A 12968-nucleotide genomic window follows, 5' to 3' on the forward strand; every position below is an offset into this window, starting at 1 on the left:
TCTGTTACTATGTAGACTCAAGTGCTCCACCCCCACATATTCTATGGCAGTCATTCTGATGGGGGATCCTGGAACTGGTGTTTTAAGGGTTATTTTTTTCACTTTTAAGATTTATTTGGTTCAATGGACAAAGTTTGAGGCATACTTCTTCACAGAATTTAGAGTCTGTGTTAGAATCTTCAGGCTGCCACAACAAAGCGCTACGGAGTAGGTGCCTTGTAAACAATAGAAATGCTTTCCTCATAGTTTTAGAGGCTGTAAAGTCCAATATCAAGGTGCTGGAAGATTTGGTGTCTGGGGAGGACCCGCTTTCTGCTTCATAGACGGCCATCTTCTCATGATTAGTCGTGGGGGAAGGGGCAAGAGAGATTACTCAGACCTCTTTTTATTTTATTTTATTTTTTTTTTGAGACGGAGTCTCGCTCTGTCGCCCAGGCTGGAGTGAGCGGCGCCATCTTGGCTCCCTGCAAGCTCCGCCCCCCGGGTTCCCGCCATTCTCCTGGCTCAGCCTCCCGAGGAGCTGGGACCACAGGCGCCGCCACCACGCCCGGCTCGTTTTTGTATTTTTAGTAGAGACGGGGTTTCACTGTGTTAGCCAGGATGGTCTCCATCTCCTGACCTCGTGATCTGCCCGTCTCGGCCTCCCAAAGTGCTGGGATTACAGGCTTGAGCCACCGCGCCCGGCCTACTCAGACCTCTTTTATAAGGGCACTAATCCCATTCTTGAGGGCGCTGCTCTCATGGTCTAATCACCTCCCAAAGGCCCCATCTCCTAATTTTAATTTCAGCATATGCATTTGGAGAAGACACAACATCAGATCATAGCGCAGTCTCATAGTAGAAATGAATAAATGATTGCAATGGAATTTCAGAGGCATTATTAAATGATCAGAAAGGGAGGAATACTTAAACCTATTTTCTCAACATGAGGGTCTTCACAGAAGAAGTGACACTTGTTTTGTGTTTTCAAACATCGCTGAAAAAATGAGAAAGTGAGAACCATTTGGGGCAGAATTCTGGAAAAAACACACACACACACACACACACAAACACACACACACACAGAGGAATGAAACAGCCTGAGTATTTAATAAAATGCAAGTACATTTTCATAGTAATTGATCATTCTGAAGACTGAAAAGAAGAATTCATGCTTCATATCACAGAGTACCTTCAAAGACGTGATAAGGAGTTTAGAAATTGTCATTTCTGCCCTAACAGATAGCTTGCCACGCTGGATGCACATGACTTCAAATGGCTGATCCCAGGAGGCAGAAGGAAGAATTGGAGGACAGGCCCATGAGGAGAAGAGGTGAAGCTCAAGAGAAAAATCCTAATTTGTTTTTCTTTTCATGACCTGAACATAGAGAATGAGGCAGAGGGACATAGCAAAGAGGAATGTGTCTGGATGCATGATGTAGTATTTGTAACTTGGAAATCTAAAGAAATAAGCAAGTGTGTGGCATGGAGGATGATACCTGTGGCTTGGAATGCTTTCCTTTAAGATAGTTTCCTTTAAAGTGTTTGTGATGCATCTCTAGGTGGAGATGACATTAGATCTTTGGAAATATAGGTGTGACAATCAGAGCAATGCATGGACAAGAAATATAAAATTTGGATGTCATTATTGAAACTCCAGAAATGTATCACAACATCTGGGTGACTATCGAGAGTGAAAAAGCAATAAGGGCAAAATGAAGAAATACAATGAAGAAATAGAAATTTATAGTTGATGGATAATGTATGTAAAAGTATATAAGGTAAAGGCTCAAGAAATGTTAGTTTACTCCTAATCCCTGAATAAAGACCAGATTAGACAGCAGATGTTATTGGAACTTACTTGGAATTTCAGAGGTAAGGAACAGCAATAGTGTTGGAATAATAAGAAAAATTTTATGGTAAAGAAGGAACATGAACCATCCCGGACAAATGGATAGTGTTTGGCCAAATGAGGAAGATAATTTTGCAGATTAGAGAAGACATGTGTGCAGAATGTAAAGGTGGAAATGTACAACTTCTGGCTGAAAATGACGTAATGGATCCTTCTCAGACATCATGGCTATATGTGTACAAATTTCAAAGAAAATGAAAAGTCCCTCAATTTTCCCCAAATGATCTGCTCCCCAGAGATGATAATACGGGTAGGGTGTCAGATAGGGGTGGGGTATATTTTCTGAAACAGTTATTTACTGGCTATGAGATCCCTGGAAAGTAACTGTAAAAGTTTGGTCTTGGACAAATGCAAATAATGCTTTGGACATGAAAACGACATAAAGGAGATTTAAAAATTACGAGCACTAACATAAAATTCAAGGAATAATCAAACTCCTTGTTTAAGTATGGGAGAAAATAGGTAGGTATAGTTAATTGAAGAGAATGGCTCATTTAAAAGCAGCAGTATGACATACTAGAAAAGCATGTACTCTGTTGTAAGAAAGAACTTGTTTCTAATCCTGGCTCTACCCCTTTTCTGCTGAATGGTCATGTATATTTTCCTTAACCTCTCTGAGCTTCATTCTCTTCATATGTTGTAGACACCTAATAAAGTCTACTTTGAAAGGGTTATATTGGGATTAACTGAAATACCTGTTGCAGGTACCGTGCCTAACACTGTTTCTACAGTTTTATCCTATACAGTTTTGAATTAGTCAGTTAATCTTCTAGAACCTCAGTTTCCTGTAGAATTGGGAGAATTGACTGATCCATATAGCACTAATATATTTTAGGTACAAATATGAATACATCAACAGTAACATTGCTCACTTCAACAGCAAGTTTAGAGAGATAAACGATTATGTGACCAGGTCATAATCTAGCCTACTGTATGCTATTATGTTTTTGTTTATGGTCTCAGAAAGAGAGGAAAATCAGTTGAGTTTAGGTGACAAGAAGGAGCTCATTCTCCAGCAAATTGGCGGAAGCTCACCTCAAGTTACATTTCAAATGGTGCACTGCACCTGCTCATTCATCAAGCTGCCAGGGGCTTGCTTTACTGCCTTGCTTTTTTTCATTTTAAATTCACATCTTTTTGGTGTCTTGAGTTTCTCAGCCTCATAATGAAAGTAACATATTAAATCTTGCTTCAATAAAAGTAGTTCCTAATGTATTAAGTATACAGGAATGCCAAAAAGTGAGATTTTGTAGCTAAGCACAACACTAGTTTCCAAATAGTGCACACAAGTGTATAGCTTCCTTTTCATCTCTGGCCAATGTTATTTCATGTTTGAATTGATTCTATTATGTTATAAGGTAAAGGAAAATTATACAGAACAATGCAGTTCTCTTTGGGGAGATATTAGGGTATTTGTTCTTTATTTCATGCAGCATAGGGTAAGAGAAAGTCGGCATTAAACCTTTGGGACTCCCTAGGCAGCTGTTGAGTCTCTGCCCTCCTCCCATGCTCAGCTCAGTGCTATATCTCTGGAAATCACTAACCTTCATAGAGTAGAGCCCAGAAGGTGGTAACACTGGTTCAAGGACAGGATAAGGGAAGGGAAGGGAAGTAAAAGGAAGTAAATAGGAAAATACAACAAACATGTGATTATCAGCTGTTTTCTGAAGCAAGCCTCCACCAGGGATCTGCAGCTGTGTCATTGTGCTTCAATTCTGCAGATCCTACAGGGCTAAATTGGAAGAGGCATGGAGCAGGAAGATATGTGGGAAAAGGTGAAAGGAAGTCCAAAAACCAAGGCAACAATATGAGGTGAATGCCCCCACTCCTTACATACTCCTAATCTTTGTCCCTCATGGGAGAGGTATAGGTCCCTAAGAAACAAAGTCCTCTTACCAACTAGATATCTGCTCTGAGCTGCTGCTGCTTCATCTTCCTTTTCGGGGGGGGGGATGGGGGCCGATATTGGAAGGGCAAAAATTGACGGAACATTTCCTAACCCTGCCTCTTCCCTTTAATAAAACCAATATGATGCATGCTTACGGATGGCCTTTGAAAGTTACCAGTGCTTCCTCAAGATATAGTGGAGAAGCAGGTTTTAAGGTGGCAAACTGAGGCTTTCAAAACAATAGGTGCTAGGAGCATAAAAGTTTGGGCCTGAAAACCCAGTTATGAGGCTTCCAAATAAATCAGTGGATTTTCAACATTTTTTTTTTTTTTAGTAATTATTATATCCTAGTTCCCAAACAACCACAATAAAGGAGGCACAGGGAAAGCGAGGAAAAAATGAAATGGCACCGTCTTCCCCCAGGTGCTCAAAGCATTCTATTTCCTTTGATACATAGCCTTCAAGTAACTGACAACCCCAAGTGGCCCATTCTATAGGGTCCTGCATCTACGCTCCTTCCTCTGCGCGCTCAGCCGGGGTTGACAATCAACCTCCAAATTAAACAATCTCCCACCACTACTTGGAAACAGACAACCATCTCTTAACAGGCCTCTGTACCACCCAGCTTGATGAAAATCACTTACACAGGGCAGATGACACAGAGGAGTTTACAAGGTCGGGGCAGTCCCTGGCGGGGCGTGAAAGGGTGGGAGGTGCTGAGGTCAGGGTTAAACTACCCTGCGAAATGAGCCTCCTGCCCTGCCCTTTCCTCCCTTCATCTACAGAAGGAGTCTCCAGTGAGTTCCTGCTTCTGGAAATCTGCCCCCTTTAGTGCGGCAGAGAGGCCAGGGGCAGCATTTCAAAGCTCCGTCTAAATCAATCCACTTAAAAGAGACCAGAAAAGCCTGACTACTGACCATAATTGCCCCAAATTGCTTGTTTTCCTTCCCCTCTTGCAGCCTCATCAACATTTCCCTTCTTTCCCCTTCGTGTCGTTTTTCTCTTGGGGGCGCAGGTCCTCTAGATGCTTGGGGTGCATACTAAGGATATTCGAGTAGTGGAAGCTCCGACTCGAGCCAGAAGTGGGATGTCTTAGCATTCCATCCCCCCAACCCCCTATGTGCGTGGGACACAGTGCCTCCTAGAAGGGGATCCCAGGATTTCAGCGGCCAGGTGTGAGCGCCCTGCACGCGGTCCTCCGAGACCCCAGGGCGCGTGGCAGCCGGGCAGAAGCCGCCTCTGCAGCGCCGCTGTCCCGGGTGGAGCGGCAGCGCAGGCTGCGGCACTGGGGTTGCCACGCCGAGTTTTCCGCATCGGCCGCCCGCGGGGCTCGCCTGCTTCTCCCTATTGTGTTGGCGGAGCTGTGGGACCGAGCCCCGCGCGCGACCGCACCCGCGCCAACGCTGGGGCCGCAGGCTCGGGGAAGCGGGGCTGGCAAGAGGGGGCCGGGAGAGGGAGCAGGAAGGGGCCCCAGAAGGGCACGAGCTTCATCCATAATGCAGGGGCTCCTGGACCTCCCTGCAATACGTTTTCCAGCTAAACGCCACCAACTGGAGCGCCTCCTAGCTCGTCCCACTCGTGTGGTTTTTGTGTGTGAAAGACGGGACGCACCTTTTCCATTCATGTCTTCTCTCATTCTTCCTCCTTCCCTCCCTCATTTCCTCCCTCACATAAAGTCCCCGCTGGCTCAGCTTTCAGCGCTCATCTTCACATCAGCACCATGTTTTCAGGCAAAATCCTGCAGGTTGCAATCGCAAGTGTCAAAAGTCCCCGCTGCCTACATGTCGCCAAGAGTTTACCAAAATCCACCCAGTGACGCTTATTTTCAAAGCCCCCACGCTCATCCATTCCTGAGAATGCTTTCAGAGTTTGGAAGCTCCCTGCAGCCAGCCGGGGTCTACGCCTCAGTCCGTTCACATCACTCACAACGGCGCGGTCAGCGACACTGAGATTAGCTGCAAAGTTGCCCGGCCCCAGCCCAGCAGACCGCTGGTGCTCGCCGCATCCCAGGAGGAGATTGCGCGGTGTGCCCCCAAGAAGCCAAAAGCGGCACGAAACCTACTCAGACAAGGGTTAGTCCAGCCACACACAACAAACAAATCCCAAAACTTCTTTGTTAAGCAGTCGCAGCCTACCTGGAACGGAAACTGGGCACAACTTGCAAGGAATAAACAAACATCGCATCCCTGCAGGAAAACTTGTTGAATCCCTCCCGATCGCAAGGCTGCAATTTCCGATTTAGCCTGAAGGTTTTTTGGTTCTACCCCAAAACACCCTGGCGTATCGGCCACAATTTCTGGATGAACTGCAGAGTCCTCTCGGCAACCGTTCTGCACTCCCACAACCACCAGTGTAAAACCCAGCGTGTCCCCTTTCACAAATCGAAAGCCTGCTGTCACTTCCTTTGCAACCATTTGCGAGACTTACCCTTGGATAAGCCTGTTTTCAGCGATCTAGCGGCGCCGTAGTGCAGACGCAGCCCCTCCAACTTTGCTGTGCACTGAGACCTTTCCGAGTTTAAACCAAGCGAAAGGTGTCTGAGACTTTTCAACCTAAGAGTGGGAAAATGGGGAGAGAGTGAAGTCGGGTTTCTCCTCGGTATCAGCACCCTGGAAAAATTCAGTCCTTCTTCGGTAGAGAATTCTTTCAAACCCGTTATCTGTATTACTATTAATGCGCAGAGCAGAAGGCATTGCATACAAATAGGTCCAAGTGTGCGCTTCTATTGGTGGCTGCGGAGGCCCCTGGGTCCTACTGCTCCGGTTCTAAACTACACAGCAACACTAGGCACGCAGCTTTGGAGACGCCGAGGGGAAAATGGATTTAATTGATTCGTTACCTCTGGTATTGTAATGCCTGCTGCGATGTTTAACCGAGGGGGGAGGAAAAAAAAAAAAAACCTTTACATTTAACTCCTGTCATGTGATCTATCATTTCATATCTGCTTTTAATTGTCTGTGTGGAGTGGCTTTGATCATACAAAGGATTTTAAAAGAACATTTGCCGAAGGAAAATTCACACAGATACTTTTGGCAAGAAAACCCTCTTTTGCTCTCTATTATGCATTACTCTCATATAAATCCAGGAAATTGTATATAATCAAATACTTCTGCACTTCACATAGGTACACATGGCACCCAATTGTATTCCTTACAATTCGTAGCTACTCCAGATAAAATATCTTACACGGTTAGTAGATAGTAGAAGCCAAAATATGAGTCTACCAATGATAAAACACGGGTTATATTAATCAAATGCTACAGAAAAAAATCATATCAATGACAATGGCATGGGCATCATTTTTACTTTGCAAAATTAGAAATTCAGAAATATTTTCCTTGTAAATATTGGCATAAAAATATAAATCAACATAAAGGTATCTATAATGTCACAGTATGTCAAGCATTTACTATTAATTGCTACATTCTCTTTTTGCAGTTTCTCTCTTAGCAAGTCCATTAGTAATGCAAATTGGCATAACAAGGAGATTTAAAGTGAGGCAGACCTGTGGTGACTAGCAATTTGAAATACTGAAACAGTGTGCAAAATCACTTTAGTTCATCATCAGGAGAGCCAGTTATTTTAAGAATTAGAATATTAAATGCTGAATCTTAATATATATTAATTTGAAGTCTTAAACATGCTGTTTTCTTCTGTCTTTAATTTTGTGGAGGAGAAGAAAACTCCTCATTTAAATTAAAATGACATAGACTTTCCACAAAATCCTAGATATGATATTTACTGATATTACAATTTAGGAAGTAACATAATTTTATTGTTCTTTGATGTAAATAATTATGATAAATTCCAATTTAATTACAAAATTATTACATATATGTAATGTACCACTAAATGAACATTGTTGGAAAGGGACACCCCAGATAAGGTTAACATCAACCAACCTATAAATTCACCACCAATGTGTACACTAAATAAATGAAAACACAATGCAAAAATACAACAGACTCGAAATCTGATTCCAAATACATGTATAGCATTTGAATTTATGTAGTGTGTGCTACAATCCTTCTTCATTTCCATAACTCTTTCCCTTTCCAGCCCCTTCCCTTCCCCCATCAGTAACCCTTGACAACAGAAGTGTTAACTTCAAGTCCAGGTTGCCTTTGCTGCCTTCCAGACCTAACTTACAGATTGCATCCTTGTAGGAAACAGAATTAACTCTTACACGACTGAGAGGTGAAAGAAGAGAACTTCTTTCGGGGATTAGAAAATCCAGTATTTTTATGTGTATTTGCAAAGTTTGCACCAAACACATATTTTTTAACATATCCATGACCACTAATTCAGAGTGAAAAGACGTGATCATTGGTATTACATCAGAGTCAATTTGCTGTATTTCTTCATTGCTGTTGTGTCACTGAAATAGCTTTTGAATGACTTTTATTCAGGGTTACTTCAATCACTTTATTTCAGGTTAATAATTTCTCCATTTACAATAGAGTTAAAATGAAAATATCGAAGTATTGCAATATTTTGTATATTGTATAAGGGTATAAGTATAAGGGTATAAGGGAGTTTTTTTAATCTGTAAAAGCTATTATTTAGTAGAGTAGCAGAGTAAGAAAAGCATAATGACCATGCAAAGTTGAATGAAGATGACTGACATTCATTTTTTTTTTCTAAAACAAGTAAATTATTGGTGTTTCAACTTCTTTCTACAAGGTGATCTTGTAAGTTGAAAGTTCTGCATTTAATGTGTATCGTTTTAGAACTGAGAAAAGACGTGTTTTACACAAGCTGACAGATTTTATACAAAATCAATGCAGCTTATCTATGACCATAATTAAATGGGGAAGTTTAGTAGTGGACAAATGTAATAGTGAACAGAAGAAAATAAATAAAACAAAACTTACCTGATAGCAAATTTATTATATAGTCTCATGATAAGTTTTTACTTTCTACATAAAAGGCTGATGTAAAAATATAGCAAGCTAAACAGAAACTTAAGTTTAACTTACTATTTCTTTTTAAAAAAGTTTTCTACATCTCTTCAATAAATTACTTGTTTATCCAAATTATTATCATATGAGATATTTATAGTAAATATACAGTTATAAATGTTGCAAATATATTTTCCTTACTTCTTGGATACTAAGACAAAATATATTTTAAAGAAGGATATTAGAACCACAACAGTTTTCATATATCCTAGATCTGTAGTAATATCCTTGATCTATTCTTTATTATTTGAAGTACTGTTGGACCCTTCATTTTGTCAGTGCAGTTTTCAAGGACAATATATGCTATGTCAGAAACTGATTTCCATGATGTCCTTGGATCATGATGACAATGCCTTATTGTGGTTAATGTGAACATCTATAAAAGTTGGAAAGCAAAACATACCTGGCACATCCCTGTCTGCCGTTAATACAATCAGTCTACTTTGTACATTTAGGTGGGTAAACATGCAATAGCATGCCATTTGATGAAACTTAATGAACTATAATGACATTCAGCTACTTATCCAAGCTATTTAAAAAACTCTGTCTTGAGTAATTTTGAAATATGTATAGTTTAAAAACTTTCAAATCCACAGGCATTGATCTATGCATCTGCTTTAAATAGAATATTTATCCATGATTGATTTTGACAGATAAAAAGGAAAATTACCAGACATTCAAATTATACTTTGAAAGCAGAAATACAAAGTTAAGAATGTGAACAGTTAAACAGGCATTTTTTGAAGTGTAAATCAGTACTACAGAGCAATGTGTGTGTGTGTGTATATATCACAGATCACTAATTGAGATGTGATGGTATATTAAATAATGCAGTAAAACATCTTAATAATTTAGAAAGTTGCAAGACACCACATGTAAATACATGGCTCAAAAACTAATCTTTATGAATGGCTATAAAAGGTGAAGAAAATACAAGCTCAAGTGTTAAAAATATCTTTATAAGATGATAAGTCTGAGAAGAAAGATGGAACTTCAAAAAGGTCAACTAAATTTGACACTAAGTGGAAGGGATGAGAACTCCATGGCACAGTGATTTGGATAAGATGATCACCATGAACGGAATGCTCATATGAAAATTCTAATAAAAACTGGCAAAGAAAGAAGCTAGAAGAGGATATTTTCTACTATAAACAAGATTATAAAGCAAACAAGATAAAAGTTGACAAAAGTGTGGAAGTAAAATACTTTGGTAAAACAACACAAACATGAAATAGGGTTGGCATCTACTATAGACTTTTGAGATTAGAGAAAATGTTAATAGACAATTTTAAATTTGAATAGGAAGTTCTTAAAAAGATTTTTACCTATTGTCCTGAGAAATCTGAGAATAAAAGCTCCACAAACTTTTGTGAAAACAGACAAAAAATTTAAACCTATGTAAAATGTCAGATAAATTTTGAGTTAAAGCAAATAAATGAATATAAATATACATATATACAATACTATGTTACCATTACCTCACTAATTAAGAGCTGAACAACAATTTTCTGTATGTTATATGAAGGTTAGTGGTCAGATTTCATGGTTTGCCCTTCAAAAGACACAACTGGTTACACTATTTAGAAGGAAATCTAACCGAATTTTAATGTATTTAAAGGCTATTCATTTGATCTCTTTTAAAGACTCCCAAATACTTGCCTATAGAGCATAAGACAGACATTATTTTTAACTAGAATTTTATTCATATACCATAGTTCTTAGGTAGCTAAATTTAATCATATTACAATGTCATTTGCTTTTGTCTGGACCAGCTACAAAAGCTAACATTAAAGTTAAGAGTCACTTACTCATTTAGTTAAGGGAGGAGACCACCCTTCATATTGTCTTATGCCCAATTTCTGCCTCCAAAGAAAGAAGAAGTAAAAACGAAAAGGCAGACATGGAATCCACAGGTAGAGAGCCCAGCACTGCCCTGGGCCTGGTAGATAAAGATCAGCCCCTGACCTGACTGCTTGTGTTATCTATAGATTCCCGACATTGTGTGGAAAAGCATCGTGAAAAGCCCTGTCCTCTTCTGTTCCATTCTGATTACCGGTGCATGCAGCCCCTCGTCATGTACCCCCTGCTTGCTCAATGGATCATGACCTCTCACATGGACCCCCTTAGAGTTGTAAGCCCTTAAAAGGGACAGGAATTGCTCATTCCGGGAGCTTGGTTTTGGGAGACTTGAGTCCACCAATGCTCCCAGCTGATTAAAGCCCTTTCCTTCTACAACTCCGTGTCTGAGGGGTTCTTGTCTAAGGCTCATCTTGCTACATTGTGAATATTAAATCTCCTTTTTATGGAATTCTATAGGACACATAAAGTAGATAAAGCTGCTATAGAAATTATGAACAACCATTATTTTTATTTAATAGCCAAAGATAAATGAATACAGTAGAGTCAGCCTCTAATAAGGCAGGGATTGAGGAAAATAAATTTTAATATTAAATAATAGTAAATATATTTGGTGTTTCCTATCCCGAGAAATTAATAATAGAAAGTCCACTTGAAAATATAATTGTGCTTCTTTCTCCTTTCTTCATCACTCTTACAATACTCTCCCTTACCATTCCCCTCAGAAAGAGACTTTTTTCTTAAGCAACATTAATTGTACACAATCGGTGTACATCATGTTTAGACACAGAGAATCAAACTTTAGTGGTTTTTAGTCTAAATATCAGAACAACACTTTGCCCAACAAGTCAGTTTTTTTCTTACTGACTGGTTTGTTTTCTTGATAAATACAAATTATTTTTCAATTTTATGACTCAGCCGGTAGATAATAGTAGCTTAAGATTAAATAGGTAGGTAGATGACAGAGATACGTAATTGGGAGAGTAGGTTAAAAGCAGATTGTAGCTCTGAAGTTGATGGCAGAAAATGGCTGTGACTATTTTAGTCATACAATAGTGTTAAGTATAGTTAAAGAACAACTTTAAATATTTTCAAAATAGTGTTTAAACCCAGCACTTTTAAAATGGGACATGGGTTTTTCAGGGCAGGAGGTCCTGAAAATTAAATTTTTACAAGAAGTCAAATTGATACAAAAAAGTAAAAAATAGAATGGTAGCAACACATTTTAAAAATAAAGATTAGCCCACACTGAAAAAAATGATGCTTGGAGTATCAGAATAAAGTCTCTATAACCAGCTTCTGAGAGAGACGGTTTAAAGTTAACAGACAGCTGCAAATGGGAACTTCCAGTCTCCTTCTAAATTTGAAGGGGCTTCAGTATTCATAATTGAGGCGAGGAGAGATTAAACATATTAACAACCATTAATATCTGTGTGTTGCAATTAATGATGAGATTTTTTCCTGTTTTGTATGTGTTTACTATTCCACAAGGCATATGTATAAATGTTACCATTAAATATGAAAGTTAAAAGCAAATAGTAATACTAAATAAACACATATTTTAATCTCCTATTATTTCTATACCCTAGAAACTCACTAGCCTTCTGAGCCTCAGATTACTGCTCGCTAATGTGCTAATAAAATCTTACTATTGTGAGAATACAATACAATTTTGTAAACTCTATACATTCACCAGTGTTAGAAAAGCACTTAGTTATTTTAAGTGCACTTGATTATTTAGCACCAAAATTTTATATATCCATCTGTGCAAATTGCAAAGATGATCACCAAATCTCACTTTTATACTTTTTAGAAACTTTATAAGGAGGCATAAAACTGTACCAGTTTTTAACAAAAGGTAAATGGGGAAAAAAGTAATGTGAAAGAATAATACAATAACTGGGAAATTTAAAGAATGGCTTATTAAAAAATCCTTCAACAATTGGGCATTTTAGGGTAAAGAGAAAGGTCATGGGCTTACTGAGTAGGAGATGCATGTAGCAACACTTACTTTCTACTTGTACTAAGTTAACTTTTAGATCTTGAGAATGTCTTCGAAGCAGTTTATCTTGATTTCAGCTAAGCATTTGACAAGGGCTTTCATCATTTCATAATATACAAACTAGAGAAAAACTGGCTGGATGCTAGTACACTTAGGTGTTGGATGTGTAGTTAATTAAACCAGTAGATTTCTTGTGTTGACCCTTCAATATCGACCTGAAGAGGGACCTCCAAAGGCCTGACACAAGCCTGTGTACTTGATCCTGTGAAGTTTAATATAGTTATCAGTGAAGGAATCTTCATGAAGTGCACAGTTGTGATACAGCTGAGAGTGAGAGCCAATATCTTAGAACACAAACTGAATATGAAA

General features: G+C 39.2%; 1 protein-coding gene across 1 annotated transcript in view; it reads right to left on the reverse strand.

The window, feature by feature from the left end:
* The window catches only part of ROBO1 (roundabout guidance receptor 1), a 1168413-nt gene extending 1161957 nt beyond the window's left edge, over positions 1-6456 (reverse strand). Inside the window, exon 1 of the mRNA XM_025375994.1 lies at positions 6207-6456. The gene's annotated coding sequence lies outside the window, so the exon portion shown is untranslated. The remainder of the gene's footprint in view (positions 1-6206) is intronic.
* Between the last annotated feature and the right edge of the window lie 6512 nt (positions 6457-12968).

This window comes from Theropithecus gelada, chromosome 2 (genome assembly GCF_003255815.1).
Source record: "Theropithecus gelada isolate Dixy chromosome 2, Tgel_1.0, whole genome shotgun sequence".
Lineage (NCBI taxonomy): Eukaryota > Metazoa > Chordata > Mammalia > Primates > Cercopithecidae > Theropithecus > Theropithecus gelada.